A 24999-nucleotide genomic window follows, 5' to 3' on the forward strand; every position below is an offset into this window, starting at 1 on the left:
TTAAGCACAGGTGTATTCATAACTGACTGACACATTCTAACAGATCTACAGGTGGTATAATTATTTCCCTTGTCACCTGGAAAGCAAGCACTGTTAAGGGTCCTGAGGACTGGAGTTGAGAAACACTGATCTTCACGCTTGAACGACATCTATACCGATCTCTGCACCTTCTCTTGGATCTAACGAAAATGGCAGCAGTGGGATTTGAACCCACGCCTCCGAAGAGACTGGAGCCTTAATCCAGCGCCTTAGACCGCTCGGCCATGCTACCACTCATGATCTCTCTTTCGTGAGCTCTAAGATCTGACAATCAGAACAACAAAGCCTATAAATTCTGCATTTGAAAGCTGAGTATCTTCTTTATCTATACGTTGGAACCACATGAAGAACTAATAAAAATGGCAGCAGTGGGATTTCAACCCACGCCTCCGAAGAGACTGGAGCCTAAATCCAGCGCCTTAGACCGCTCGGCCATGCTACCACTCATGAGCTTGCTTTCGTGAGCTCTAAGATCTGAAAAATGTCAATCAGATCAACAAAGCCTACAAATTCTGCATTTGAAAGCTGCATTTCAAAAAAAAATGTCAGGAGAAAAATCCGTAAAATGCTAAATTACATGCGATAACCACAAATCAGAAAAAGGTTGAATAAAGTGCTTAACCGATAAAGTTGATTACAAATATTTACATTTTAATTGAGTTGCTATTTGTTCATTTCAACTGAATACCACAAAAATTTAGAGACAAGATCCAAACTGCTTATTTTGGCATCAGTGGGATTCAAAGACATACCTTCAAAAAAACACAAGCAAAAATTCAATCCCTTACACCAATGAGCCATGCTGCCACCTTTGCTTTTCTATTTGTATGAAAAGTTGATAACATGATGAAATGTTAGTTATGATGGTGCCTGGCGGTATATACATCACACTAAAATAATTTTCGTTTCTCTTCACTGTTTTTAAATCACTTTATTTAGAAATATTTTAAACCGGTTTCAGGAATGTCTTCGACACATGACTAAAGTTGCGATTTAGCTAAAATATACTTCCACAGGTAACACCAGCTGGATTTCTCAACTCCAGTCCTCAGGACCCCTAACAGTGCATGTTTTCCATATCTCCTTGCTTAAGCACAGGTGTATTCATAACTGACTGACACATTCTAACAGATCTACAGGTGGTATAATTATTTCCCTTGTCACCTGGAAAGCAAGCACTGTTAAGGGTCCTGAGGACTGGAGTTGAGAAACACTGATCTTCACGCTTGAACGACATCTATACCGATCTTTGCACCTTCTCTTGGATCTAACGAAAATGGCAGCAGAGGGATTTGAACCCACGCCTCCGAAGAGACTGGAGCCTTAATCCAGCGCCTTAGACCGCTCGGCCATGCTACCACTCATGATCTCTCTTTCGTGAGCTCTAAGATCTGACAATCAGAACAACAAAGCCTATAAATTCTGCATTTGAAAGCTGAGTATCTTCTTTATCTATACGTTGGAACCACATGAAGAACTAATAAAAATGGCAGCAGTGGGATTTCAACCCACGCCTCCGAAGAGACTGGAGCCTAAATCCAGCGCCTTAGACCGCTCGGCCATGCTACCACTCATGAGCTTGCTTTCGTGAGCTCTAAGATCTGAAAAATGTCAATCAGATCAACAAAGCCTACAAATTCTGCATTTGAAAGCTGCATTTCAAAAAAAAATGTCAGGAGAAAAATCCGTAAAATGCTAAATTACATGCGATAACCACAAATCAGAAAAAGGTTGAATACCACAAAAATTTAGAGACAAGATCCAAACTGCTTATTTTGGCATCAGTGGGATTCAAAGACATACCTTCAAAAAAACACAAGCAAAAATTCAATCCCTTACACCAATGAGCCATGCTGCCACCTTTGCTTTTCTATTTGTATGAAAAGTTGATAACATGATGAAATGTTAGTTATGATGGTGCCTGGCGGTATATACATCACACTAAAATAATTTTCGTTTCTCTTCACTGTTTTTAAATCACTTTATTTAGAAATATTTTAAACCGGTTTCAGGAATGTCTTCGACACATGACTAAAGTTGCGATTTAGCTAAAATATACTTCCACGGGTAACACCAGCTGGATTTCTCAACTCCAGTCCTCAGGACCCCTAACAGTGCATGTTTTCCATATCGCCTTGCTTAAGCACAGGTGTATTCATAACTGACTGACACATTCTAACAGATCTACAGGTGGTATAATTATTTCCCTTGTCACCTGGAAAGCAAGCACTGTTAAGGGTCCTGAGGACTGGAGTTGAGAAACACTGATCTTCACGCTTGAACGACATCTATACCGATCTCTGCACCTTCTCTTGGATCTAACGAAAATGGCAGCAGTGGGATTTGAACCCACGCCTCCGAAGAGACTGGAGCCTTAATCCAGCGCCTTAGACCGCTCGGCCATGCTACCACTCATGATCTCTCTTTCGTGAGCTCTAAGATCTGACAATCAGAACAACAAAGCCTATAAATTCTGCATTTGAAAGCTGAGTATCTTCTTTATCTATACGTTGGAACCACATGAAGAACTAATAAAAATGGCTGCAGTGGGATTTCAACCCACGCCTCCGAAGAGACTGGAGCCTAAATCCAGCGCCTTAGACCGCTCGGCCATGCTACCACTCATGAGCTTGCTTTCGTGAGCTCTAAGATCTGAAAAATGTCAATCAGATCAACAAAGCCTACAAATTCTGCATTTGAAAGCTGCATTTCAAAAAAAAATGTCAGGAGAAAAATCCGTAAAATGCTAAATTACATGCGATAACCACAAATCAGAAAAAGGTTGAATACCACAAAAATTTAGAGACAAGATCCAAACTGCTTATTTTGGCATCAGTGGGATTCAAAGACATACCTTCAAAAAAACACAAGCAAAAATTCAATCCCTTACACCAATGAGCCATGCTGCCACCTTTGCTTTTCTATTTGTATGAAAAGTTGATAACATGATGAAATGTTAGTTATGATGGTGCCTGGCGGTATATACATCACACTAAAATAATTTTCGTTTCTCTTCACTGTTTTTAAATCACTTTATTTAGAAATATTTTAAACCGGTTTCAGGAATGTCTTCGACACATGACTAAAGTTGCGATTTAGCTAAAATATACTTCCACGGGTAACACCAGCTGGATTTCTCAACTCCAGTCCTCAGGACCCCTAACAGTGCATGTTTTCCATATCGCCTTGCTTAAGCACAGGTGTATTCATAACTGACTGACACATTCTAACAGATCTACAGGTGGTATAATTATTTCCCTTGTCACCTGGAAAGCAAGCACTGTTAAGGGTCCTGAGGACTGGAGTTGAGAAACACTGATCTTCACGCTTGAACGACATCTATACCGATCTCTGCACCTTCTCTTGGATCTAACGAAAATGGCAGCAGTGGGGTTTGAACCCACGCCTCCGAAGAGACTGGAGCCTTAATCCAGCGCCTTAGACCGCTCGGCCATGCTACCACTCATGATCTCTCTTTCGTGAGCTCTAAGATCTGACAATCAGAACAACAAAGCCTATAAATTCTGCATTTGAAAGCTGAGTATCTTCTTTATCTATACGTTGGAACCACATGAAGAACTAATAAAAATGGCAGCAGTGGGATTTGAACCCACGCCTCCGAAGAGACTGGAGCCTAAATCCAGCGCCTTAGACCGCTCGGCCATGCTACCACTCATGAGCTTGCTTTCGTGAGCTCTAAGATCTGAAAAATGTCAATCAGATCAACAAAGCCTACAAATTCTGCATTTGAAAGCTGCATTTCAAAAAAAAATGTCAGGAGAAAAATCCGTAAAATGCTAAATTACATGCGATAACCACAAATCAGAAAAAGGTTGAATAAAGTGCTTAACCGATAAAGTTGATTACAAATATTTACATTTTAATTGAGTTGCTATTTGTTCATTTCAACTGAATACCACAAAAATTTAGAGACAAGATCCAAACTGCTTATTTTGGCATCAGTGGGATTCAAAGACATACCTTCAAAAAAACACAAGCAAAAATTCAATCCCTTACACCAATGAGCCATGCTGCCACCTTTGCTTTTCTATTTGTATGAAAAGTTGATAACATGATGAAATGTTAGTTATGATGGTGCCTGGCGGTATATACATCACACTAAAATAATTTTCGTTTCTCTTCACTGTTTTTAAATCACTTTATTTAGAAATATTTTAAACCGGTTTCAGGAATGTCTTCGACACATGACTAAAGTTGCGATTTAGCTAAAATATACTTCCACAGGTAACACCAGCTGGATTTCTCAACTCCAGTCTTCAGGACCCCTAACAGTGCATGTTTTCCATATCTCCTTGCTTAAGCACAGGTGTATTCATAACTGACTGACACATTCTAACAGATCTACAGGTGGTATAATTATTTCCCTTGTCACCTGGAAAGCAAGCACTGTTAAGGGTCCTGAGGACTGGAGTTGAGAAACACTGATCTTCACGCTTGAACGACATCTATACCGATCTCTGCACCTTCTCTTGGATCTAACGAAAATGGCAGCAGTGGGATTTGAACCCACGCCTCCGAAGAGACTGGAGCCTTAATCCAGCGCCTTAGACCGCTCGGCCATGCTACCACTCATGATCTCTCTTTCGTGAGCTCTAAGATCTGACAATCAGAACAACAAAGCCTATAAATTCTGCATTTGAAAGCTGAGTATCTTCTTTATCTATACGTTGGAACCACATGAAGAACTAATAAAAATGGCAGCAGTGGGATTTCAACCCACGCCTCCGAAGAGACTGGAGCCTAAATCCAGCGCCTTAGACCGCTCGGCCATGCTACCACTCATGAGCTTGCTTTCGTGAGCTCTAAGATCTGAAAAATGTCAATCAGATCAACAAAGCCTACAAATTCTGCATTTGAAAGCTGCATTTCAAAAAAAAATGTCAGGAGAAAAATCCGTAAAATGCTAAATTACATGCGATAACCACAAATCAGAAAAAGGTTGAATACCACAAAAATTTAGAGACAAGATCCAAACTGCTTATTTTGGCATCAGTGGGATTCAAAGACATACCTTCAAAAAAACACAAGCAAAAATTCAATCCCTTACACCAATGAGCCATGCTGCCACCTTTGCTTTTCTATTTGTATGAAAAGTTGATAACATGATGAAATGTTAGTTATGATGGTGCCTGGCGGTATATACATCACACTAAAATAATTTTCGTTTCTCTTCACTGTTTTTAAATCACTTTATTTAGAAATATTTTAAACCGGTTTCAGGAATGTCTTCGACACATGACTAAAGTTGCGATTTAGCTAAAATATACTTCCACAGGTAACACCAGCTGGATTTCTCAACTCCAGTCCTCAGGACCCCTAACAGTGCATGTTTTCCATATCTCCTTGCTTAAGCACAGGTGTATTCATAACTGACTGACACATTCTAACAGATCTACAGGTGGTATAATTATTTCCCTTGTCACCTGGAAAGCAAGCACTGTTAAGGGTCCTGAGGACTGGAGTTGAGAAACACTGATCTTCACGCTTGAACGACATCTATACCGATCTCTGCACCTTCCCTTGGATCTAACGAAAATGGCAGCAGTGGGATTTGAACCCACGCCTCCGAAGAGACTGGAGCCTTAATCCAGCGCCTTAGACCGCTCGGCCATGCTACCACTCATGATCTCTCTTTCGTGAGCTCTAAGATCTGACAATCAGAACAACAAAGCCTATAAATTCTGCATTTGAAAGCTGAGTATCTTCTTTATCTATACGTTGGAACCACATGAAGAACTAATAAAAATGGCAGCAGTGGGATTTGAACCCACGCCTCCGAAGAGACTGGAGCCTAAATCCAGCGCCTTAGACCGCTCGGCCATGCTACCACTCATGAGCTTGCTTTCGTGAGCTCTAAGATCTGAAAAATGTCAATCAGATCAACAAAGCCTACAAATTCTGCATTTGAAAGCTGCATTTCAAAAAAAAATGTCAGGAGAAAAATCCGTAAAATGCTAAATTACATGCGATAACCACAAATCAGAAAAAGGTTGAATAAAGTGCTTAACCGATAAAGTTGATTACAAATATTTACATTTTAATTGAGTTGCTATTTGTTCATTTCAACTGAATACCACAAAAATTAAGAGACAAGATCCAAACTGCTTATTTTGGCATCAGTGGGATTCAAAGACATACCTTCAAAAAAACACAAGCAAAAATTCAATCCCTTACACCAATGAGCCATGCTGCCACCTTTGCTTTTCTATTTGTATGAAAAGTTGATAACATGATGAAATGTTAGTTATGATGGTGCCTGGCGGTATATACATCACACTAAAATAATTTTCGTTTCTCTTCACTGTTTTTAAATCACTTTATTTAGAAATATTTTAAACCGGTTTCAGGAATGTCTTCGACACATGACTAAAGTTGCGATTTAGCTAAAATATACTTCCACAGGTAACACCAGCTGGATTTCTCAACTCCAGTCCTCAGGACCCCTAACAGTGCATGTTTTCCATATCTCCTTGCTTAAGCACAGGTTGTATTCATAACTGACTGACACATTCTAACAGATCTACAGGTGGTATAATTATTTCCTTGTCACCTGGAAAGCAAGCACTGTTAAGGGTCCTGAGGACTGGAGTTGAGAAACACTGATCTTCACGCTTGAACGACATCTATACCGATCTCTGCACCTTCCCTTGGATCTAACGAAAATGGCAGCAGTGGGATTTGAACCCACGCCTCCGAAGAGACTGGAGCCTTAATCCAGCGCCTTAGACCGCTCGGCCATGCTACCACTCATGATCTCTCTTTCGTGAGCTCTAAGATCTGACAATCAGAACAACAAAGCCTATAAATTCTGCATTTGAAAGCTGAGTATCTTCTTTATCTATACGTTGGAACCACATGAAGAACTAATAAAAATGGCAGCAGTGGGATTTGAACCCACGCCTCCGAAGAGACTGGAGCCTAAATCCAGCGCCTTAGACCGCTCGGCCATGCTACCACTCATGAGCTTGCTTTCGTGAGCTCTAAGATCTGAAAAATGTCAATCAGATCAACAAAGCCTACAAATTCTGCATTTGAAAGCTGCATTTCAAAAAAAATGTCAGGAGAAAAATCCGTAAAATGCTAAATTACATGCGATAACCACAAATCAGAAAAGGTTGAATAAAGTGCTTAACCGATAAAGTTGATTACAAATATTTACATTTTAATTGAGTTGCTATTTGTTCATTTCAACTGAATACCACAAAAATTAAGAGACAAGATCCAAACTGCTTATTTTGGCATCAGTGGGATTCAAAGACATACCTTCAAAAAAACACAAGCAAAAATTCAATCCCTTACACCAATGAGCCATGCTGCCACCTTTGCTTTTCTATTTGTATGAAAAGTTGATAACATGATGAAATGTTAGTTATGATGGTGCCTGGCGGTATATACATCACACTAAAATAATTTTCGTTTCTCTTCACTGTTTTTAAATCACTTTATTTAGAAATATTTTAAACCGGTTTCAGGAATGTCTTCGACACATGACTAAAGTTGCGATTTAGCTAAAATATACTTCCACAGGTAACACCAGCTGGATTTCTCAACTCCAGTCTTCAGGACCCCTAACAGTGCATGTTTTCCATATCTCCTTGCTTAAGCACAGGTGTATTCATAACTGACTGACACATTCTAACAGATCTACAGGTGGTATAATTATTTCCCTTGTCACCTGGAAAGCAAGCACTGTTAAGGGTCCTGAGGACTGGAGTTGAGAAACACTGATCTTCACGCTTGAACGACATCTATACCGATCTCTGCACCTTCCCTTGGATCTAACGAAAATGGCAGCAGTGGGATTTGAACCCACGCCTCCGAAGAGACTGGAGCCTTAATCCAGCGCCTTAGACCGCTCGGCCATGCTACCACTCATGATCTCTCTTTCGTGAGCTCTAAGATCTGACAATCAGAACAACAAAGCCTATAAATTCTGCATTTGAAAGCTGAGTATCTTCTTTATCTATACGTTGGAACCACATGAAGAACTAATAAAAATGGCAGCAGTGGGATTTCAACCCACGCCTCCGAAGAGACTGGAGCCTAAATCCAGCGCCTTAGACCGCTCGGCCATGCTACCACTCATGAGCTTGCTTTCGTGAGCTCTAAGATCTGAAAAATGTCAATCAGATCAACAAAGCCTACAAATTCTGCATTTGAAAGCTGCATTTCAAAAAAAAATGTCAGGAGAAAAATCCGTAAAATGCTAAATTACATGCGATAACCACAAATCAGAAAAAGGTTGAATACCACAAAAATTTAGAGACAAGATCCAAACTGCTTATTTTGGCATCAGTGGGATTCAAAGACATACCTTCAAAAAAACACAAGCAAAAATTCAATCCCTTACACCAATGAGCCATGCTGCCACCTTTGCTTTTCTATTTGTATGAAAAGTTGATAACATGATGAAATGTTAGTTATGATGGTGCCTGGCGGTATATACATCACACTAAAATAATTTTCGTTTCTCTTCACTGTTTTTAAATCACTTTATTTAGAAATATTTTAAACCGGTTTCAGGAATGTCTTTGACACATGACTAAAGTTGCGATTTAGCTAAAATATACTTCCACGGGTAACACCAGCTGGATTTCTCAACTCCAGTCCTCAGGACCCCTAACAGTGCATGTTTTCCATATCGCCTTGCTTAAGCACAGGTGTATTCATAACTGACTGACACATTCTAACAGATCTACAGGTGGTATAATTATTTCCCTTGTCACCTGGAAAGCAAGCACTGTTAAGGGTCCTGAGGACTGGAGTTGAGAAACACTGATCTTCACGCTTGAACGACATCTATACCGATCTCTGCACCTTCCCTTGGATCTAACGAAAATGGCAGCAGTGGGATTTGAACCCACGCCTCCGAAGAGACTGGAGCCTTAATCCAGCGCCTTAGACCGCTCGGCCATGCTACCACTCATGATCTCTCTTTCGTGAGCTCTAAGATCTGACAATCAGAACAACAAAGCCTATAAATTCTGCATTTGAAAGCTGAGTATCTTCTTTATCTATACGTTGGAACCACATGAAGAACTAATAAAAATGGCAGCAGTGGGATTTCAACCCACGCCTCCGAAGAGACTGGAGCCTAAATCCAGCGCCTTAGACCGCTCGGCCATGCTACCACTCATGAGCTTGCTTTCGTGAGCTCTAAGATCTGAAAAATGTCAATCAGATCAACAAAGCCTACAAATTCTGCATTTGAAAGCTGCATTTCAAAAAAAAATGTCAGGAGAAAAATCCGTAAAATGCTAAATTACATGCGATAACCACAAATCAGAAAAAGGTTGAATACCACAAAAATTTAGAGACAAGATCCAAACTGCTTATTTTGGCATCAGTGGGATTCAAAGACATACCTTCAAAAAAACACAAGCAAAAATTCAATCCCTTACACCAATGAGCCATGCTGCCACCTTTGCTTTTCTATTTGTATGAAAAGTTGATAACATGATGAAATGTTAGTTATGATGGTGCCTGGCGGTATATACATCACACTAAAATAATTTTCGTTTCTCTTCACTGTTTTTAAATCACTTTATTTAGAAATATTTTAAACCGGTTTCAGGAATGTCTTCGACACATGACTAAAGTTGCGATTTAGCTAAAATATACTTCCACGGGTAACACCAGCTGGATTTCTCAACTCCAGTCCTCAGGACCCCTAACAGTGCATGTTTTCCATATCGCCTTGCTTAAGCACAGGTGTATTCATAACTGACTGACACATTCTAACAGATCTACAGGTGGTATAATTATTTCCCTTGTCACCTGGAAAGCAAGCACTGTTAAGGGTCCTGAGGACTGGAGTTGAGAAACACTGATCTTCACGCTTGAACGACATCTATACCGATGTCTGCACCTTCTCTTGGATCTAACGAAAATGGCAGCAGTGGGATTTGAACCCACGCCTCCGAAGAGACTGGAGCCTTAATCCAGCGCCTTAGACCGCTCGGCCATGCTACCACTCATGATCTCTCTTTCGTGAGCTCTAAGATCTGACAATCAGAACAACAAAGCCTATAAATTCTGCATTTGAAAGCTGAGTATCTTCTTTATCTATACGTTGGAACCACATGAAGAACTAATAAAAATGGCAGCAGTGGGATTTGAACCCACGCCTCCGAAGAGACTGGAGCCTAAATCCAGCGCCTTAGACCGCTCGGCCATGCTACCACTCATGAGCTTGCTTTCGTGAGCTCTAAGATCTGAAAAATGTCAATCAGATCAACAAAGCCTACAAATTCTGCATTTGAAAGCTGCATTTCAAAAAAAAATGTCAGGAGAAAAATCCGTAAAATGCTAAATTACATGCGATAACCACAAATCAGAAAAAGGTTGAATAAAGTGCTTAACCGATAAAGTTGATTACAAATATTTACATTTTAATTGAGTTGCTATTTGTTCATTTCAACTGAATACCACAAAAATTTAGAGACAAGATCCAAACTGCTTATTTTGGCATCAGTGGGATTCAAAGACATACCTTCAAAAAAACACAAGCAAAAATTCAATCCCTTACACCAATGAGCCATGCTGCCACCTTTGCTTTTCTATTTGTATGAAAAGTTGATAACATGATGAAATGTTAGTTATGATGGTGCCTGGCGGTATATACATCACACTAAAATAATTTTCGTTTCTCTTCACTGTTTTTAAATCACTTTATTTAGAAATATTTTAAACCGGTTTCAGGAATGTCTTCGACACATGACTAAAGTTGCGATTTAGCTAAAATATACTTCCACAGGTAACACCAGCTGGATTTCTCAACTCCAGTCTTCAGGACCCCTAACAGTGCATGTTTTCCATATCTCCTTGCTTAAGCACAGGTGTATTCATAACTGACTGACACATTCTAACAGATCTACAGGTGGTATAATTATTTCCCTTGTCACCTGGAAAGCAAGCACTGTTAAGGGTCCTGAGGACTGGAGTTGAGAAACACTGATCTTCACGCTTGAACGACATCTATACCGATCTCTGCACCTTCCCTTGGATCTAACGAAAATGGCAGCAATGGGATTTGAACCCACGCCTCCGAAGAGACTGGAGCCTTAATCCAGCGCCTTAGACCGCTCGGCCATGCTACCACTCATGATCTCTCTTTCGTGAGCTCTAAGATCTGACAATCAGAACAACAAAGCCTATAAATTCTGCATTTGAAAGCTGAGTATCTTCTTTATCTATACGTTGGAACCACATGAAGAACTAATAAAAATGGCAGCAGTGGGATTTGAACCCACGCCTCCGAAGAGACTGGAGCCTAAATCCAGCGCCTTAGACCGCTCGGCCATGCTACCACTCATGAGCTTGCTTTCGTGAGCTCTAAGATCTGAAAAATGTCAATCAGATCAACAAAGCCTACAAATTCTGCATTTGAAAGCTGCATTTCAAAAAAAAATGTCAGGAGAAAAATCCGTAAAATGCTAAATTACATGCGATAACCACAAATCAGAAAAAGGTTGAATAAAGTGCTTAACCGATAAAGTTGATTACAAATATTTACATTTTAATTGAGTTGCTATTTGTTCATTTCAACTGAATACCACAAAAATTTAGAGACAAGATCCAAACTGCTTATTTTGGCATCAGTGGGATTCAAAGACATACCTTCAAAAAAACACAAGCAAAAATTCAATCCCTTACACCAATGAGCCATGCTGCCACCTTTGCTTTTCTATTTGTATGAAAAGTTGATAACATGATGAAATGTTAGTTATGATGGTGCCTGGCGGTATATACATCACACTAAAATAATTTTCGTTTCTCTTCACTGTTTTTAAATCACTTTATTTAGAAATATTTTAAACCGGTTTCAGGAATGTCTTCGACACATGACTAAAGTTGCGATTTAGCTAAAATATACTTCCACAGGTAACACCAGCTGGATTTCTCAACTCCAGTCCTCAGGACCCCTAACAGTGCATGTTTTCCATATCTCCTTGCTTAAGCACAGGTGTATTCATAACTGACTGACACATTCTAACAGATCTACAGGTGGTATAATTATTTCCCTTGTCACCTGGAAAGCAAGCACTGTTAAGGGTCCTGAGGACTGGAGTTGAGAAACACTGATCTTCACGCTTGAACGACATCTATACCGATCTCTGCACCTTCCCTTGGATCTAACGAAAATGGCAGCAATGGGATTTGAACCCACGCCTCCGAAGAGACTGGAGCCTTAATCCAGCGCCTTAGACCGCTCGGCCATGCTACCACTCATGATCTCTCTTTCGTGAGCTCTAAGATCTGACAATCAGAACAACAAAGCCTATAAATTCTGCATTTGAAAGCTGAGTATCTTCTTTATCTATACGTTGGAACCACATGAAGAACTAATAAAAATGGCAGCAGTGGGATTTGAACCCACGCCTCCGAAGAGACTGGAGCCTAAATCCAGCGCCTTAGACCGCTCGGCCATGCTACCACTCATGAGCTTGCTTTCGTGAGCTCTAAGATCTGAAAAATGTCAATCAGATCAACAAAGCCTACAAATTCTGCATTTGAAAGCTGCATTTCAAAAAAAAATGTCAGGAGAAAAATCCGTAAAATGCTAAATTACATGCGATAACCACAAATCAGAAAAAGGTTGAATAAAGTGCTTAACCGATAAAGTTGATTACAAATATTTACATTTTAATTGAGTTGCTATTTGTTCATTTCAACTGAATACCACAAAAATTTAGAGACAAGATCCAAACTGCTTATTTTGGCATCAGTGGGATTCAAAGACATACCTTCAAAAAAACACAAGCAAAAATTCAATCCCTTACACCAATGAGCCATGCTGCCACCTTTGCTTTTCTATTTGTATGAAAAGTTGATAACATGATGAAATGTTAGTTATGATGGTGCCTGGCGGTATATACATCACACTAAAATAATTTTCGTTTCTCTTCACTGTTTTTAAATCACTTTATTTAGAAATATTTTAAACCGGTTTCAGGAATGTCTTCGACACATGACTAAAGTTGCGATTTAGCTAAAATATACTTCCACAGGTAACACCAGCTGGATTTCTCAACTCCAGTCCTCAGGACCCCTAACAGTGCATGTTTTCCATATCTCCTTGCTTAAGCACAGGTGTATTCATAACTGACTGACACATTCTAACAGATCTACAGGTGGTATAATTATTTCCCTTGTCACCTGGAAAGCAAGCACTGTTAAGGGTCCTGAGGACTGGAGTTGAGAAACACTGATCTTCACGCTTGAACGACATCTATACCGATCTCTGCACCTTCCCTTGGATCTAACGAAAATGGCAGCAGTGGGATTTGAACCCACGCCTCCGAAGAGACTGGAGCCTTAATCCAGCGCCTTAGACCGCTCGGCCATGCTACCACTCATGATCTCTCTTTCGTGAGCTCTAAGATCTGACAATCAGAACAACAAAGCCTATAAATTCTGCATTTGAAAGCTGAGTATCTTCTTTATCTATACGTTGGAACCACATGAAGAACTAATAAAAATGGCAGCAGTGGGATTTGAACCCACGCCTCCGAAGAGACTGGAGCCTAAATCCAGCGCCTTAGACCGCTCGGCCATGCTACCACTCATGAGCTTGCTTTCGTGAGCTCTAAGATCTGAAAAATGTCAATCAGATCAACAAAGCCTACAAATTCTGCATTTGAAAGCTGCATTTCAAAAAAAAATGTCAGGAGAAAAATCCGTAAAATGCTAAATTACATGCGATAACCACAAATCAGAAAAAGGTTGAATAAAGTGCTTAACCGATAAAGTTGATTACAAATATTTACATTTTAATTGAGTTGCTATTTGTTCATTTCAACTGAATACCACAAAAATTAAGAGACAAGATCCAAACTGCTTATTTTGGCATCAGTGGGATTCAAAGACATACCTTCAAAAAAACACAAGCAAAAATTCAATCCCTTACACCAATGAGCCATGCTGCCACCTTTGCTTTTCTATTTGTATGAAAAGTTGATAACATGATGAAATGTTAGTTATGATGGTGCCTGGCGGTATATACATCACACTAAAATAATTTTCGTTTCTCTTCACTGTTTTTAAATCACTTTATTTAGAAATATTTTAAACCGGTTTCAGGAATGTCTTCGACACATGACTAAAGTTGCGATTTAGCTAAAATATACTTCCACAGGTAACACCAGCTGGATTTCTCAACTCCAGTCTTCAGGACCCCTAACAGTGCATGTTTTCCATATCTCCTTGCTTAAGCACAGGTGTATTCATAACTGACTGACACATTCTAACAGATCTACAGGTGGTATAATTATTTCCCTTGTCACCTGGAAAGCAAGCACTGTTAAGGGTCCTGAGGACTGGAGTTGAGAAACACTGATCTTCACGCTTGAACGACATCTATACCGATCTCTGCACCTTCCCTTGGATCTAACGAAAATGGCAGCAGTGGGATTTGAACCCACGCCTCCGAAGAGACTGGAGCCTTAATCCAGCGCCTTAGACCGCTCGGCCATGCTACCACTCATGATCTCTCTTTCGTGAGCTCTAAGATCTGACAATCAGAACAACAAAGCCTATAAATTCTGCATTTGAAAGCTGAGTATCTTCTTTATCTATACGTTGGAACCACATGAAGAACTAATAAAAATGGCAGCAGTGGGATTTCAACCCACGCCTCCGAAGAGACTGGAGCCTAAATCCAGCGCCTTAGACCGCTCGGCCATGCTACCACTCATGAGCTTGCTTTCGTGAGCTCTAAGATCTGAAAAATGTCAATCAGATCAACAAAGCCTACAAATTCTGCATTTGAAAGCTGCATTTCAAAAAAAAATGTCAGGAGAAAAATCCGTAAAATGCTAAATTACATGCGATAACCACAAATCAGAAAAAGGTTGAATACCACAAAAATTTAGAGACAAGATCCAAACTGCTTATTTTGGCATCAGTGGGATTCAAAGACATACCTTCAAAAAAACACAAGCAAAAATTCAATCCCTTACACCAATGAGCCATGCTGCCACCTTTGCTTTTCTATTTGTATGAAAAGTTGATAACATGATGAAATGTTAGTTATGATGGTGCCTGGCGGTATATACATCACACTAAAATAATTTTCGTTTCTCTTCACTGTTTTTAAATCACTTTATTTAGAAATATTTTAAACCGGTTTCAGGAATGTCTTCGACACATGACTAAAGTTGCGATTTAGCTAAAATATACTTCCACGGGTAACACCAGCTGGATTTCTCAACTCCAGTCCTCAGGACCCCTAACAGTGCATGTTTTCCATATCGCCTTGCTTAAGCACAGGTGTATTCATAACTGACTGACACATTCTAACAGATCTACAGGTGGTATAATTATTTCCCTTGTCACCTGGAAAGCAAGCACTGTTAAGGGTCCTGAGGACTGGAGTTGAGAAACACTGATCTTCACGCTTGAACGACATCTATACCGATCTCTGCACCTTCCCTTGGATCTAACGAAAATGGCAGCAGTGGGATTTGAACCCACGCCTCCGAAGAGACTGGAGCCTTAATCCAGCGCCTTAGACCGCTCGGCCATGCTACCACTCATGATCTCTCTTTCGTGAGCTCTAAGATCTGACAATCAGAACAACAAAGCCTATAAATTCTGCATTTGAAAGCTGAGTATCTTCTTTATCTATACGTTGGAACCACATGAAGAACTAATAAAAATGGCAGCAGTGGGATTTCAACCCACGCCTCCGAAGAGACTGGAGCCTAAATCCAGCGCCTTAGACCGCTCGGCCATGCTACCACTCATGAGCTTGCTTTCGTGAGCTCTAAGATCTGAAAAATGTCAATCAGATCAACAAAGCCTACAAATTCTGCATTTGAAAGCTGCATTTCAAAAAAAAATGTCAGGAGAAAAATCCGTAAAATGCTAAATTACATGCGATAACCACAAATCAGAAAAAGGTTGAATACCACAAAAATTTAGAGACAAGATCCAAACTGCTTATTTTGGCATCAGTGGGATTCAAAGACATACCTTCAAAAAAACACAAGCAAAAATTCAATCCCTTACACCAATGAGCCATGCTGCCACCTTTGCTTTTCTATTTGTATGAAAAGTTGATAACATGATGAAATGTTAGTTATGATGGTGCCTGGCGGTATATACATCACACTAAAATAATTTTCGTTTCTCTTCACTGTTTTTAAATCACTTTATTTAGAAATATTTTAAACCGGTTTCAGGAATGTCTTCGACACATGACTAAAGTTGCGATTTAGCTAAAATATACTTCCACGGGTAACACCAGCTGGATTTCTCAACTCCAGTCCTCAGGACCCCTAACAGTGCATGTTTTCCATATCGCCTTGCTTAAGCACAGGTGTATTCATAACTGACTGACACATTCTAACAGATCTACAGGTGGTATAATTATTTCCCTTGTCACCTGGAAAGCAAGCACTGTTAAGGGTCCTGAGGACTGGAGTTGAGAAACACTGATCTTCACGCTTGAACGACATCTATACCGATCTCTGCACCTTCTCTTGGATCTAACGAAAATGGCAGCAGTGGATTTGAACCCACGCCTCCGAAGAGACTGGAGCCTTAATCCAGCGCCTTAGACCGCTCGGCCATGCTACCACTCATGATCTCTCTTTCGTGAGCTCTAAGATCTGACAATCAGAACAACAAAGCCTATAAATTCTGCATTTGAAAGCTGAGTATCTTCTTTATCTATACGTTGGAACCACATGAAGAACTAATAAAAATGGCAGCAGTGGGATTTGAACCCACGCCTCCGAAGAGACTGGAGCCTAAATCCAGCGCCTTAGACCGCTCGGCCATGCTACCACTCATGAGCTTGCTTTCGTGAGCTCTAAGATCTGAAAAATGTCAATCAGATCAACAAAGCCTACAAATTCTGCATTTGAAAGCTGCATTTCAAAAAAAAATGTCAGGAGAAAAATCCGTAAAATGCTAAATTACATGCGATAACCACAAATCAGAAAAAGGTTGAATAAAGTGCTTAACCGATAAAGTTGATTACAAATATTTACATTTTAATTGAGTTGCTATTTGTTCATTTCAACTGAATACCACAAAAATTTAGAGACAAGATCCAAACTGCTTATTTTGGCATCAGTGGGATTCAAAGACATACCTTCAAAAAAACACAAGCAAAAATTCAATCCCTTACACCAATGAGCCATGCTGCCACCTTTGCTTTTCTATTTGTATGAAAAGTTGATAACATGATGAAATGTTAGTTATGATGGTGCCTGGCGGTATATACATCACACTAAAATAATTTTCGTTTCTCTTCACTGTTTTTAAATCACTTTATTTAGAAATATTTTAAACCGGTTTCAGGAATGTCTTCGACACATGACTAAAGTTGCGATTTAGCTAAAATATACTTCCACAGGTAACACCAGCTGGATTTCTCAACTCCAGTCTTCAGGACCCCTAACAGTGCATGTTTTCCATATCTCCTTGCTTAAGCACAGGTGTATTCATAACTGACTGACACATTCTAACAGATCTACAGGTGGTATAATTATTTCCCTTGTCACCTGGAAAGCAAGCACTGTTAAGGGTCCTGAGGACTGGAGTTGAGAAACACTGATCTTCACGCTTGAACGACATCTATACCGATCTCTGCACCTTCCCTTGGATCTAACGAAAATGGCAGCAATGGGATTTGAACCCACGCCTCCGAAGAGACTGGAGCCTTAATCCAGCGCCTTAGACCGCTCGGCCATGCTACCACTCATGATCTCTCTTTCGTGAGCTCTAAGATCTGACAATCAGAACAACAAAGCCTATAAATTCTGCATTTGAAAGCTGAGTATCTTCTTTATCTATACGTTGGAACCACATGAAGAACTAATAAAAATGGCAGCAGTGGGATTTCAACCCACGCCTCCGAAGAGACTGGAGCCTAAATCCAGCGCCTTAGACCGCTCGGCCATGCTACCACTCATGAGCTTGCTTTCGTGAGCTCTAAGATCTGAAAAATGTCAATCAGATCAACAAAGCCTACAAATTCTGCATTTGAAAGCTGCATTTCAAAAAAAAATGTCAGGAGAAAAATCCGTAAAATGCTAAATTACATGCGATAACCACAAATCAGAAAAAGGTTGAATACCACAAAAATTTAGAGACAAGATCCAAACTGCTTATTTTGGCATCAGTGGGATTCAAAGACATACCTTCAAAAAAACACAAGCAAAAATTCAATCCCTTACACCAATGAGCCATGCTGCCACCTTTGCTTTTCTATTTGTATGAAAAGTTGATAACATGATGAAATGTTAGTTATGATGGTGCCTGGCGGTATATACATCACACTAAAATAATTTTCGTTTCTCTTCACTGTTTTTAAATCACTTTATTTAGAAATATTTTAAACCGGTTTCAGGAATGTCTTCGACACATGACTAAAGTTGCGATTTAGCTAAAATATACTTCCACAGGTAACACCAGCTGGATTTCTCAACTCCAGTCCTCAGGACCCCTAACAGTGCATGTTTTCCATATCTCCTTGCTTAAGCACAGGTGTATTCATAACTGACTGACACATTCTAACAGATCTACAGGTGGTATAATTATTTCCCTTGTCACCTGGAAAGCAAGCACTGTTAAGGGTCCTGAGGACTGGAGTTGAGAAACACTGATCTTCACGCTTGAACGACATCTATACCGATCTCTGCACCTTCCCTTGGATCTAACGAAAATGGCAGCAGTGGGATTTGAACCCACGCCTCCGAAGAGACTGGAGCCTTAATCCAGCGCCTTAGACCGCTCGGCCATGCTACCACTCATGATCTCTCTTTCGTGAGCTCTAAGATCTGACAATCAGAACAACAAAGCCTATAAATTCTGCATTTGAAAGCTGAGTATCTTCTTTATCTATACGTTGGAACCACATGAAGAACTAATAAAAATGGCAGCAGTGGGATTTGAACCCACGCCTCCGAAGAGACTGGAGCCTAAATCCAGCGCCTTAGACCGCTCGGCCATGCTACCACTCATGAGCTTGCTTTCGTGAGCTCTAAGATCTGAAAAATGTCAATCAGATCAACAAAGCCTACAAATTCTGCATTTGAAAGCTGCATTTCAAAAAAAAATGTCAGGAGAAAAATCCGTAAAATGCTAAATTACATGCGATAACCACAAATCAGAAAAAGGTTGAATAAAGTGCTTAACCGATAAAGTTGATTACAAATATTTACATTTTAATTGAGTTGCTATTTGTTCATTTCAACTGAATACCACAAAAATTAAGAGACAAGATCCAAACTGCTTATTTTGGCATCAGTGGGATTCAAAGACATACCTTCAAAAAAACACAAGCAAAAATTCAATCCCTTACACCAATGAGCCATGCTGCCACCTTTGCTTTTCTATTTGTATGAAAAGTTGATAACATGATGAAATGTTAGTTATGATGGTGCCTGGCGGTATATACATCACACTAAAATAATTTTCGTTTCTCTTCACTGTTTTTAAATCACTTTATTTAGAAATATTTTAAACCGGTTTCAGGAATGTCTTCGACACATGACTAAAGTTGCGATTTAGCTAAAATATACTTCCACAGGTAACACCAGCTGGATTTCTCAACTCCAGTCTTCAGGACCCCTAACAGTGCATGTTTTCCATATCTCCTTGCTTAAGCACAGGTGTATTCATAACTGACTGACACATTCTAACAGATCTACAGGTGGTATAATTATTTCCCTTGTCACCTGGAAAGCAAGCACTGTTAAGGGTCCTGAGGACTGGAGTTGAGAAACACTGATCTTCACGCTTGAACGACATCTATACCGATCTCTGCACCTTCCCTTGGATCTAACGAAAATGGCAGCAGTGGGATTTGAACCCACGCCTCCGAAGAGACTGGAGCCTTAATCCAGCGCCTTAGACCGCTCGGCCATGCTACCACTCATGATCTCTCTTTCGTGAGCTCTAAGATCTGACAATCAGAACAACAAAGCCTATAAATTCTGCATTTGAAAGCTGAGTATCTTCTTTATCTATACGTTGGAACCACATGAAGAACTAATAAAAATGGCAGCAGTGGGATTTCAACCCACGCCTCCGAAGAGACTGGAGCCTAAATCCAGCGCCTTAGACCGCTCGGCCATGCTACCACTCATGAGCTTGCTTTCGTGAGCTCTAAGATCTGAAAAATGTCAATCAGATCAACAAAGCCTACAAATTCTGCATTTGAAAGCTGCATTTCAAAAAAAAATGTCAGGAGAAAAATCCGTAAAATGCTAAATTACATGCGATAACCACAAATCAGAAAAAGGTTGAATACCACAAAAATTTAGAGACAAGATCCAAACTGCTTATTTTGGCATCAGTGGGATTCAAAGACATACCTTCAAAAAAACACAAGCAAAAATTCAATCCCTTACACCAATGAGCCATGCTGCCACCTTTGCTTTTCTATTTGTATGAAAAGTTGATAACATGATGAAATGTTAGTTATGATGGTGCCTGGCGGTATATACATCACACTAAAATAATTTTCGTTTCTCTTCACTGTTTTTAAATCACTTTATTTAGAAATATTTTAAACCGGTTTCAGGAATGTCTTCGACACATGACTAAAGTTGCGATTTAGCTAAAATATACTTCCACGGGTAACACCAGCTGGATTTCTCAACTCCAGTCCTCAGGACCCCTAACAGTGCATGTTTTCCATATCGCCTTGCTTAAGCACAGGTGTATTCATAACTGACTGACACATTCTAACAGATCTACAGGTGGTATAATTATTTCCCTTGTCACCTGGAAAGCAAGCACTGTTAAGGGTCCTGAGGACTGGAGTTGAGAAACACTGATCTTCACGCTTGAACGACATCTATACCGATCTCTGCACCTTCCCTTGGATCTAACGAAAATGGCAGCAGTGGGATTTGAACCCACGCCTCCGAAGAGACTGGAGCCTTAATCCAGCGCCTTAGACCGCTCGGCCATGCTACCACTCATGATCTCTCTTTCGTGAGCTCTAAGATCTGACAATCAGAACAACAAAGCCTATAAATTCTGCATTTGAAAGCTGAGTATCTTCTTTATCTATACGTTGGAACCACATGAAGAACTAATAAAAATGGCAGCAGTGGGATTTCAACCCACGCCTCCGAAGAGACTGGAGCCTAAATCCAGCGCCTTAGACCGCTCGGCCATGCTACCACTCATGAGCTTGCTTTCGTGAGCTCTAAGATCTGAAAAATGTCAATCAGATCAACAAAGCCTACAAATTCTGCATTTGAAAGCTGCATTTCAAAAAAAAATGTCAGGAGAAAAATCCGTAAAATGCTAAATTACATGCGATAACCACAAATCAGAAAAAGGTTGAATACCACAAAAATTTAGAGACAAGATCCAAACTGCTTATTTTGGCATCAGTGGGATTCAAAGACATACCTTCAAAAAAACACAAGCAAAAATTCAATCCCTTACACCAATGAGCCATGCTGCCACCTTTGCTTTTCTATTTGTATGAAAAGTTGATAACATGATGAAATGTTAGTTATGATGGTGCCTGGCGGTATATACATCACACTAAAATAATTTTCGTTTCTCTTCACTGTTTTTAAATCACTTTATTTAGAAATATTTTAAACCGGTTTCAGGAATGTCTTCGACACATGACTAAAGTTGCGATTTAGCTAAAATATACTTCCACGGGTAACACCAGCTGGATTTCTCAACTCCAGTCCTCAGGACCCCTAACAGTGCATGTTTTCCATATCGCCTTGCTTAAGCACAGGTGTATTCATAACTGACTGACACATTCTAACAGATCTACAGGTGGTATAATTATTTCCCTTGTCACCTGGAAAGCAAGCACTGTTAAGGGTCCTGAGGACTGGAGTTGAGAAACACTGATCTTCACGCTTGAACGACATCTATACCGATCTCTGCACCTTCTCTTGGATCTAACGAAAATGGCAGCAGTGGGATTTGAACCCACGCCTCCGAAGAGACTGGAGCCTTAATCCAGCGCCTTAGACCGCTCGGCCATGCTACCACTCATGATCTCTCTTTCGTGAGCTCTAAGATCTGACAATCAGAACAACAAAGCCTATAAATTCTGCATTTGAAAGCTGAGTATCTTCTTTATCTATACGTTGGAACCACATGAAGAACTAATAAAAATGGCAGCAGTGGGATTTGAACCCACGCCTCCGAAGAGACTGGAGCCTAAATCCAGCGCCTTAGACCGCTCGGCCATGCTACCACTCATGAGCTTGCTTTCGTGAGCTCTAAGATCTGAAAAATGTCAATCAGATCAACAAAGCCTACAAATTCTGCATTTGAAAGCTGCATTTCAAAAAAAAATGTCAGGAGAAAAATCCGTAAAATGCTAAATTACATGCGATAACCACAAATCAGAAAAAGGTTGAATAAAGTGCTTAACCGATAAAGTTGATTACAAATATTTACATTTTAATTGAGTTGCTATTTGTTCATTTCAACTGAATACCACAAAAATTTAGAGACAAGATCCAAACTGCTTATTTTGGCATCAGTGGGATTCAAAGACATACCTTCAAAAAAACACAAGCAAAAATTCAATCCCTTACACCAATGAGCCATGCTGCCACCTTTGCTTTTCTATTTGTATGAAAAGTTGATAACATGATGAAATGTTAGTTATGATGGTGCCTGGCGGTATATACATCACACTAAAATAATTTTCGTTTCTCTTCACTGTTTTTAAATCACTTTATTTAGAAATATTTTAAACCGGTTTCAGGAATGTCTTCGACACATGACTAAAGTTGCGATTTAGCTAAAATATACTTCCACGGGTAACACCAGCTGGATTTCTCAACTCCAGTCCTCAGGACCCCTAACAGTGCATGTTTTCCATATCGCCTTGCTTAAGCACAGGTGTATTCATAACTGACTGACACATTCTAACAGATCTACAGGTGGTATAATTATTTCCCTTGTCACCTGGAAAGCAAGCACTGTTAAGGGTCCTGAGGACTGGAGTTGAGAAACACTGATCTTCACGCTTGAACGACATCTATACCGATCTCTGCACCTTCTCTTGGATCTAACGAAAATGGCAGCAGTGGGATTTGAACCCACGCCTCCGAAGAGACTGGAGCCTTAATCCAGCGCCTTAGACCGCTCGGCCATGCTACCACTCATGATCTCTCTTTCGTGAGCTCTAAGATCTGACAATCAGAACAACAAAGCCTATAAATTCTGCATTTGAAAGCTGAGTATCTTCTTTATCTATACGTTGGAACCACATGAAGAACTAATAAAAATGGCAGCAGTGGGATTTGAACCCACGCCTCCGAAGAGACTGGAGCCTAAATCCAGCGCCTTAGACCGCTCGGCCATGCTACCACTCATGAGCTTGCTTTCGTGAGCTCTAAGATCTGAAAAATGTCAATCAGATCAACAAAGCCTACAAATTCTGCATTTGAAAGCTGCATTTCAAAAAAAAATGTCAGGAGAAAAATCCGTAAAATGCTAAATTACATGCGATAACCACAAATCAGAAAAAGGTTGAATAAAGTGCTTAACCGATAAAGTTGATTACAAATATTTACATTTTAATTGAGTTGCTATTTGTTCATTTCAACTGAATACCACAAAAATTTAGAGACAAGATCCAAACTGCTTATTTTGGCATCAGTGGGATTCAAAGACATACCTTCAAAAAAACACAAGCAAAAATTCAATCCCTTACACCAATGAGCCATGCTGCCACCTTTGCTTTTCTATTTGTATGAAAAGTTGATAACATGATGAAATGTTAGTTATGATGGTGCCTGGCGGTATATACATCACACTAAAATAATTTTCGTTTCTCTTCACTGTTTTTAAATCACTTTATTTAGAAATATTTTAAACCGGTTTCAGGAATGTCTTCGACACATGACTAAAGTTGCGATTTAGCTAAAATATACTTCCACAGGTAACACCAGCTGGATTTCTCAACTCCAGTCTTCAGGACCCCTAACAGTGCATGTTTTCCATATCTCCTTGCTTAAGCACAGGTGTATTCATAACTGACTGACACATTCTAACAGATCTACAGGTGGTATAATTATTTCCCTTGTCACCTGGAAAGCAAGCACTGTTAAGGGTCCTGAGGACTGGAGTTGAGAAACACTGATCTTCACGCTTGAACGACATCTATACCGATCTCTGCACCTTCCCTTGGATCTAACGAAAATGGCAGCAGTGGGATTTGAACCCACGCCTCCGAAGAGACTGGAGCCTTAATCCAGCGCCTTAGACCGCTCGGCCATGCTACCACTCATGATCTCTCTTTCGTGAGCTCTAAGATCTGACAATCAGAACAACAAAGCCTATAAATTCTGCATTTGAAAGCTGAGTATCTTCTTTATCTATACGTTGGAACCACATGAAGAACTAATAAAAATGGCAGCAGTGGGATTTCAACCCACGCCTCCGAAGAGACTGGAGCCTAAATCCAGCGCCTTAGACCGCTCGGCCATGCTACCACTCATGAGCTTGCTTTCGTGAGCTCTAAGATCTGAAAAATGTCAATCAGATCAACAAAGCCTACAAATTCTGCATTTGAAAGCTGCATTTCAAAAAAAAATGTCAGGAGAAAAATCCGTAAAATGCTAAATTACATGCGATAACCACAAATCAGAAAAAGGTTGAATACCACAAAAATTTAGAGACAAGATCCAAACTGCTTATTTTGGCATCAGTGGGATTCAAAGACATACCTTCAAAAAAACACAAGCAAAAATTCAATCCCTTACACCAATGAGCCATGCTGCCACCTTTGCTTTTCTATTTGTATGAAAAGTTGATAACATGATGAAATGTTAGTTATGATGGTGCCTGGCGGTATATACATCACACTAAAATAATTTTCGTTTCTCTTCACTGTTTTTAAATCACTTTATTTAGAAATATTTTAAACCGGTTTCAGGAATGTCTTCGACACATGACTAAAGTTGCGATTTAGCTAAAATA

At 39.9% G+C, this 24999-nt stretch overlaps 46 non-coding genes across 46 annotated transcripts; all 46 read right to left on the reverse strand.

Moving 5' to 3' along the window:
- Nucleotides 1-189: 189 nt before the first annotated feature.
- On the reverse strand, nucleotides 190-271 carry TRNAL-AAG (transfer RNA leucine (anticodon AAG)). Its single transcript has one exon. It is a non-coding gene; the product is annotated as a tRNA-Leu (tRNA).
- Nucleotides 272-399: 128 nt separating this feature from the next.
- TRNAL-UAG (transfer RNA leucine (anticodon UAG)) lies at nucleotides 400-481 on the reverse strand. The gene has a single exon. It is a non-coding gene; the product is annotated as a tRNA-Leu (tRNA).
- An 835-nt stretch (nucleotides 482-1316) lies between these two features.
- On the reverse strand, nucleotides 1317-1398 carry TRNAL-AAG (transfer RNA leucine (anticodon AAG)). The gene has a single exon. It is a non-coding gene; the product is annotated as a tRNA-Leu (tRNA).
- Nucleotides 1399-1526: 128 nt separating this feature from the next.
- TRNAL-UAG (transfer RNA leucine (anticodon UAG)) lies at nucleotides 1527-1608 on the reverse strand. The gene has a single exon. It is a non-coding gene; the product is annotated as a tRNA-Leu (tRNA).
- A 759-nt stretch (nucleotides 1609-2367) lies between these two features.
- On the reverse strand, nucleotides 2368-2449 carry TRNAL-AAG (transfer RNA leucine (anticodon AAG)). Its single transcript has one exon. It is a non-coding gene; the product is annotated as a tRNA-Leu (tRNA).
- A 128-nt stretch (nucleotides 2450-2577) lies between these two features.
- TRNAL-UAG (transfer RNA leucine (anticodon UAG)) lies at nucleotides 2578-2659 on the reverse strand. The gene has a single exon. It is a non-coding gene; the product is annotated as a tRNA-Leu (tRNA).
- Nucleotides 2660-3418: 759 nt separating this feature from the next.
- TRNAL-AAG (transfer RNA leucine (anticodon AAG)) lies at nucleotides 3419-3500 on the reverse strand. The gene has a single exon. It is a non-coding gene; the product is annotated as a tRNA-Leu (tRNA).
- Nucleotides 3501-3628: 128 nt separating this feature from the next.
- On the reverse strand, nucleotides 3629-3710 carry TRNAL-UAG (transfer RNA leucine (anticodon UAG)). Its single transcript has one exon. It is a non-coding gene; the product is annotated as a tRNA-Leu (tRNA).
- An 835-nt stretch (nucleotides 3711-4545) lies between these two features.
- TRNAL-AAG (transfer RNA leucine (anticodon AAG)) lies at nucleotides 4546-4627 on the reverse strand. The gene has a single exon. It is a non-coding gene; the product is annotated as a tRNA-Leu (tRNA).
- A 128-nt stretch (nucleotides 4628-4755) lies between these two features.
- TRNAL-UAG (transfer RNA leucine (anticodon UAG)) lies at nucleotides 4756-4837 on the reverse strand. The gene has a single exon. It is a non-coding gene; the product is annotated as a tRNA-Leu (tRNA).
- A 759-nt stretch (nucleotides 4838-5596) lies between these two features.
- On the reverse strand, nucleotides 5597-5678 carry TRNAL-AAG (transfer RNA leucine (anticodon AAG)). The gene has a single exon. It is a non-coding gene; the product is annotated as a tRNA-Leu (tRNA).
- Nucleotides 5679-5806: 128 nt separating this feature from the next.
- On the reverse strand, nucleotides 5807-5888 carry TRNAL-UAG (transfer RNA leucine (anticodon UAG)). The gene has a single exon. It is a non-coding gene; the product is annotated as a tRNA-Leu (tRNA).
- An 835-nt stretch (nucleotides 5889-6723) lies between these two features.
- TRNAL-AAG (transfer RNA leucine (anticodon AAG)) lies at nucleotides 6724-6805 on the reverse strand. Its single transcript has one exon. It is a non-coding gene; the product is annotated as a tRNA-Leu (tRNA).
- A 128-nt stretch (nucleotides 6806-6933) lies between these two features.
- Nucleotides 6934-7015, reverse strand: TRNAL-UAG (transfer RNA leucine (anticodon UAG)). Its single transcript has one exon. It is a non-coding gene; the product is annotated as a tRNA-Leu (tRNA).
- An 833-nt stretch (nucleotides 7016-7848) lies between these two features.
- On the reverse strand, nucleotides 7849-7930 carry TRNAL-AAG (transfer RNA leucine (anticodon AAG)). The gene has a single exon. It is a non-coding gene; the product is annotated as a tRNA-Leu (tRNA).
- Nucleotides 7931-8058: 128 nt separating this feature from the next.
- Nucleotides 8059-8140, reverse strand: TRNAL-UAG (transfer RNA leucine (anticodon UAG)). Its single transcript has one exon. It is a non-coding gene; the product is annotated as a tRNA-Leu (tRNA).
- A 759-nt stretch (nucleotides 8141-8899) lies between these two features.
- TRNAL-AAG (transfer RNA leucine (anticodon AAG)) lies at nucleotides 8900-8981 on the reverse strand. Its single transcript has one exon. It is a non-coding gene; the product is annotated as a tRNA-Leu (tRNA).
- Nucleotides 8982-9109: 128 nt separating this feature from the next.
- TRNAL-UAG (transfer RNA leucine (anticodon UAG)) lies at nucleotides 9110-9191 on the reverse strand. The gene has a single exon. It is a non-coding gene; the product is annotated as a tRNA-Leu (tRNA).
- Nucleotides 9192-9950: 759 nt separating this feature from the next.
- Nucleotides 9951-10032, reverse strand: TRNAL-AAG (transfer RNA leucine (anticodon AAG)). Its single transcript has one exon. It is a non-coding gene; the product is annotated as a tRNA-Leu (tRNA).
- A 128-nt stretch (nucleotides 10033-10160) lies between these two features.
- TRNAL-UAG (transfer RNA leucine (anticodon UAG)) lies at nucleotides 10161-10242 on the reverse strand. Its single transcript has one exon. It is a non-coding gene; the product is annotated as a tRNA-Leu (tRNA).
- Nucleotides 10243-11077: 835 nt separating this feature from the next.
- On the reverse strand, nucleotides 11078-11159 carry TRNAL-AAG (transfer RNA leucine (anticodon AAG)). Its single transcript has one exon. It is a non-coding gene; the product is annotated as a tRNA-Leu (tRNA).
- Nucleotides 11160-11287: 128 nt separating this feature from the next.
- TRNAL-UAG (transfer RNA leucine (anticodon UAG)) lies at nucleotides 11288-11369 on the reverse strand. Its single transcript has one exon. It is a non-coding gene; the product is annotated as a tRNA-Leu (tRNA).
- An 835-nt stretch (nucleotides 11370-12204) lies between these two features.
- Nucleotides 12205-12286, reverse strand: TRNAL-AAG (transfer RNA leucine (anticodon AAG)). Its single transcript has one exon. It is a non-coding gene; the product is annotated as a tRNA-Leu (tRNA).
- Nucleotides 12287-12414: 128 nt separating this feature from the next.
- Nucleotides 12415-12496, reverse strand: TRNAL-UAG (transfer RNA leucine (anticodon UAG)). Its single transcript has one exon. It is a non-coding gene; the product is annotated as a tRNA-Leu (tRNA).
- An 835-nt stretch (nucleotides 12497-13331) lies between these two features.
- On the reverse strand, nucleotides 13332-13413 carry TRNAL-AAG (transfer RNA leucine (anticodon AAG)). The gene has a single exon. It is a non-coding gene; the product is annotated as a tRNA-Leu (tRNA).
- A 128-nt stretch (nucleotides 13414-13541) lies between these two features.
- On the reverse strand, nucleotides 13542-13623 carry TRNAL-UAG (transfer RNA leucine (anticodon UAG)). The gene has a single exon. It is a non-coding gene; the product is annotated as a tRNA-Leu (tRNA).
- Nucleotides 13624-14458: 835 nt separating this feature from the next.
- Nucleotides 14459-14540, reverse strand: TRNAL-AAG (transfer RNA leucine (anticodon AAG)). The gene has a single exon. It is a non-coding gene; the product is annotated as a tRNA-Leu (tRNA).
- Nucleotides 14541-14668: 128 nt separating this feature from the next.
- Nucleotides 14669-14750, reverse strand: TRNAL-UAG (transfer RNA leucine (anticodon UAG)). Its single transcript has one exon. It is a non-coding gene; the product is annotated as a tRNA-Leu (tRNA).
- A 759-nt stretch (nucleotides 14751-15509) lies between these two features.
- On the reverse strand, nucleotides 15510-15591 carry TRNAL-AAG (transfer RNA leucine (anticodon AAG)). The gene has a single exon. It is a non-coding gene; the product is annotated as a tRNA-Leu (tRNA).
- A 128-nt stretch (nucleotides 15592-15719) lies between these two features.
- On the reverse strand, nucleotides 15720-15801 carry TRNAL-UAG (transfer RNA leucine (anticodon UAG)). Its single transcript has one exon. It is a non-coding gene; the product is annotated as a tRNA-Leu (tRNA).
- A 759-nt stretch (nucleotides 15802-16560) lies between these two features.
- Nucleotides 16561-16641, reverse strand: TRNAL-AAG (transfer RNA leucine (anticodon AAG)). The gene has a single exon. It is a non-coding gene; the product is annotated as a tRNA-Leu (tRNA).
- Nucleotides 16642-16769: 128 nt separating this feature from the next.
- Nucleotides 16770-16851, reverse strand: TRNAL-UAG (transfer RNA leucine (anticodon UAG)). The gene has a single exon. It is a non-coding gene; the product is annotated as a tRNA-Leu (tRNA).
- Nucleotides 16852-17686: 835 nt separating this feature from the next.
- Nucleotides 17687-17768, reverse strand: TRNAL-AAG (transfer RNA leucine (anticodon AAG)). Its single transcript has one exon. It is a non-coding gene; the product is annotated as a tRNA-Leu (tRNA).
- Nucleotides 17769-17896: 128 nt separating this feature from the next.
- TRNAL-UAG (transfer RNA leucine (anticodon UAG)) lies at nucleotides 17897-17978 on the reverse strand. The gene has a single exon. It is a non-coding gene; the product is annotated as a tRNA-Leu (tRNA).
- Nucleotides 17979-18737: 759 nt separating this feature from the next.
- Nucleotides 18738-18819, reverse strand: TRNAL-AAG (transfer RNA leucine (anticodon AAG)). Its single transcript has one exon. It is a non-coding gene; the product is annotated as a tRNA-Leu (tRNA).
- A 128-nt stretch (nucleotides 18820-18947) lies between these two features.
- On the reverse strand, nucleotides 18948-19029 carry TRNAL-UAG (transfer RNA leucine (anticodon UAG)). The gene has a single exon. It is a non-coding gene; the product is annotated as a tRNA-Leu (tRNA).
- An 835-nt stretch (nucleotides 19030-19864) lies between these two features.
- TRNAL-AAG (transfer RNA leucine (anticodon AAG)) lies at nucleotides 19865-19946 on the reverse strand. The gene has a single exon. It is a non-coding gene; the product is annotated as a tRNA-Leu (tRNA).
- Nucleotides 19947-20074: 128 nt separating this feature from the next.
- TRNAL-UAG (transfer RNA leucine (anticodon UAG)) lies at nucleotides 20075-20156 on the reverse strand. The gene has a single exon. It is a non-coding gene; the product is annotated as a tRNA-Leu (tRNA).
- A 759-nt stretch (nucleotides 20157-20915) lies between these two features.
- On the reverse strand, nucleotides 20916-20997 carry TRNAL-AAG (transfer RNA leucine (anticodon AAG)). Its single transcript has one exon. It is a non-coding gene; the product is annotated as a tRNA-Leu (tRNA).
- Nucleotides 20998-21125: 128 nt separating this feature from the next.
- TRNAL-UAG (transfer RNA leucine (anticodon UAG)) lies at nucleotides 21126-21207 on the reverse strand. Its single transcript has one exon. It is a non-coding gene; the product is annotated as a tRNA-Leu (tRNA).
- Nucleotides 21208-21966: 759 nt separating this feature from the next.
- Nucleotides 21967-22048, reverse strand: TRNAL-AAG (transfer RNA leucine (anticodon AAG)). The gene has a single exon. It is a non-coding gene; the product is annotated as a tRNA-Leu (tRNA).
- A 128-nt stretch (nucleotides 22049-22176) lies between these two features.
- TRNAL-UAG (transfer RNA leucine (anticodon UAG)) lies at nucleotides 22177-22258 on the reverse strand. Its single transcript has one exon. It is a non-coding gene; the product is annotated as a tRNA-Leu (tRNA).
- Nucleotides 22259-23093: 835 nt separating this feature from the next.
- Nucleotides 23094-23175, reverse strand: TRNAL-AAG (transfer RNA leucine (anticodon AAG)). Its single transcript has one exon. It is a non-coding gene; the product is annotated as a tRNA-Leu (tRNA).
- A 128-nt stretch (nucleotides 23176-23303) lies between these two features.
- Nucleotides 23304-23385, reverse strand: TRNAL-UAG (transfer RNA leucine (anticodon UAG)). Its single transcript has one exon. It is a non-coding gene; the product is annotated as a tRNA-Leu (tRNA).
- Nucleotides 23386-24220: 835 nt separating this feature from the next.
- Nucleotides 24221-24302, reverse strand: TRNAL-AAG (transfer RNA leucine (anticodon AAG)). The gene has a single exon. It is a non-coding gene; the product is annotated as a tRNA-Leu (tRNA).
- Nucleotides 24303-24430: 128 nt separating this feature from the next.
- On the reverse strand, nucleotides 24431-24512 carry TRNAL-UAG (transfer RNA leucine (anticodon UAG)). The gene has a single exon. It is a non-coding gene; the product is annotated as a tRNA-Leu (tRNA).
- Nucleotides 24513-24999: the final 487 nt, after the last annotated feature.

This window comes from Mixophyes fleayi, chromosome 6 (genome assembly GCF_038048845.1).
Source record: "Mixophyes fleayi isolate aMixFle1 chromosome 6, aMixFle1.hap1, whole genome shotgun sequence".
NCBI classification, from domain to species: domain Eukaryota; kingdom Metazoa; phylum Chordata; class Amphibia; order Anura; family Limnodynastidae; genus Mixophyes; species Mixophyes fleayi.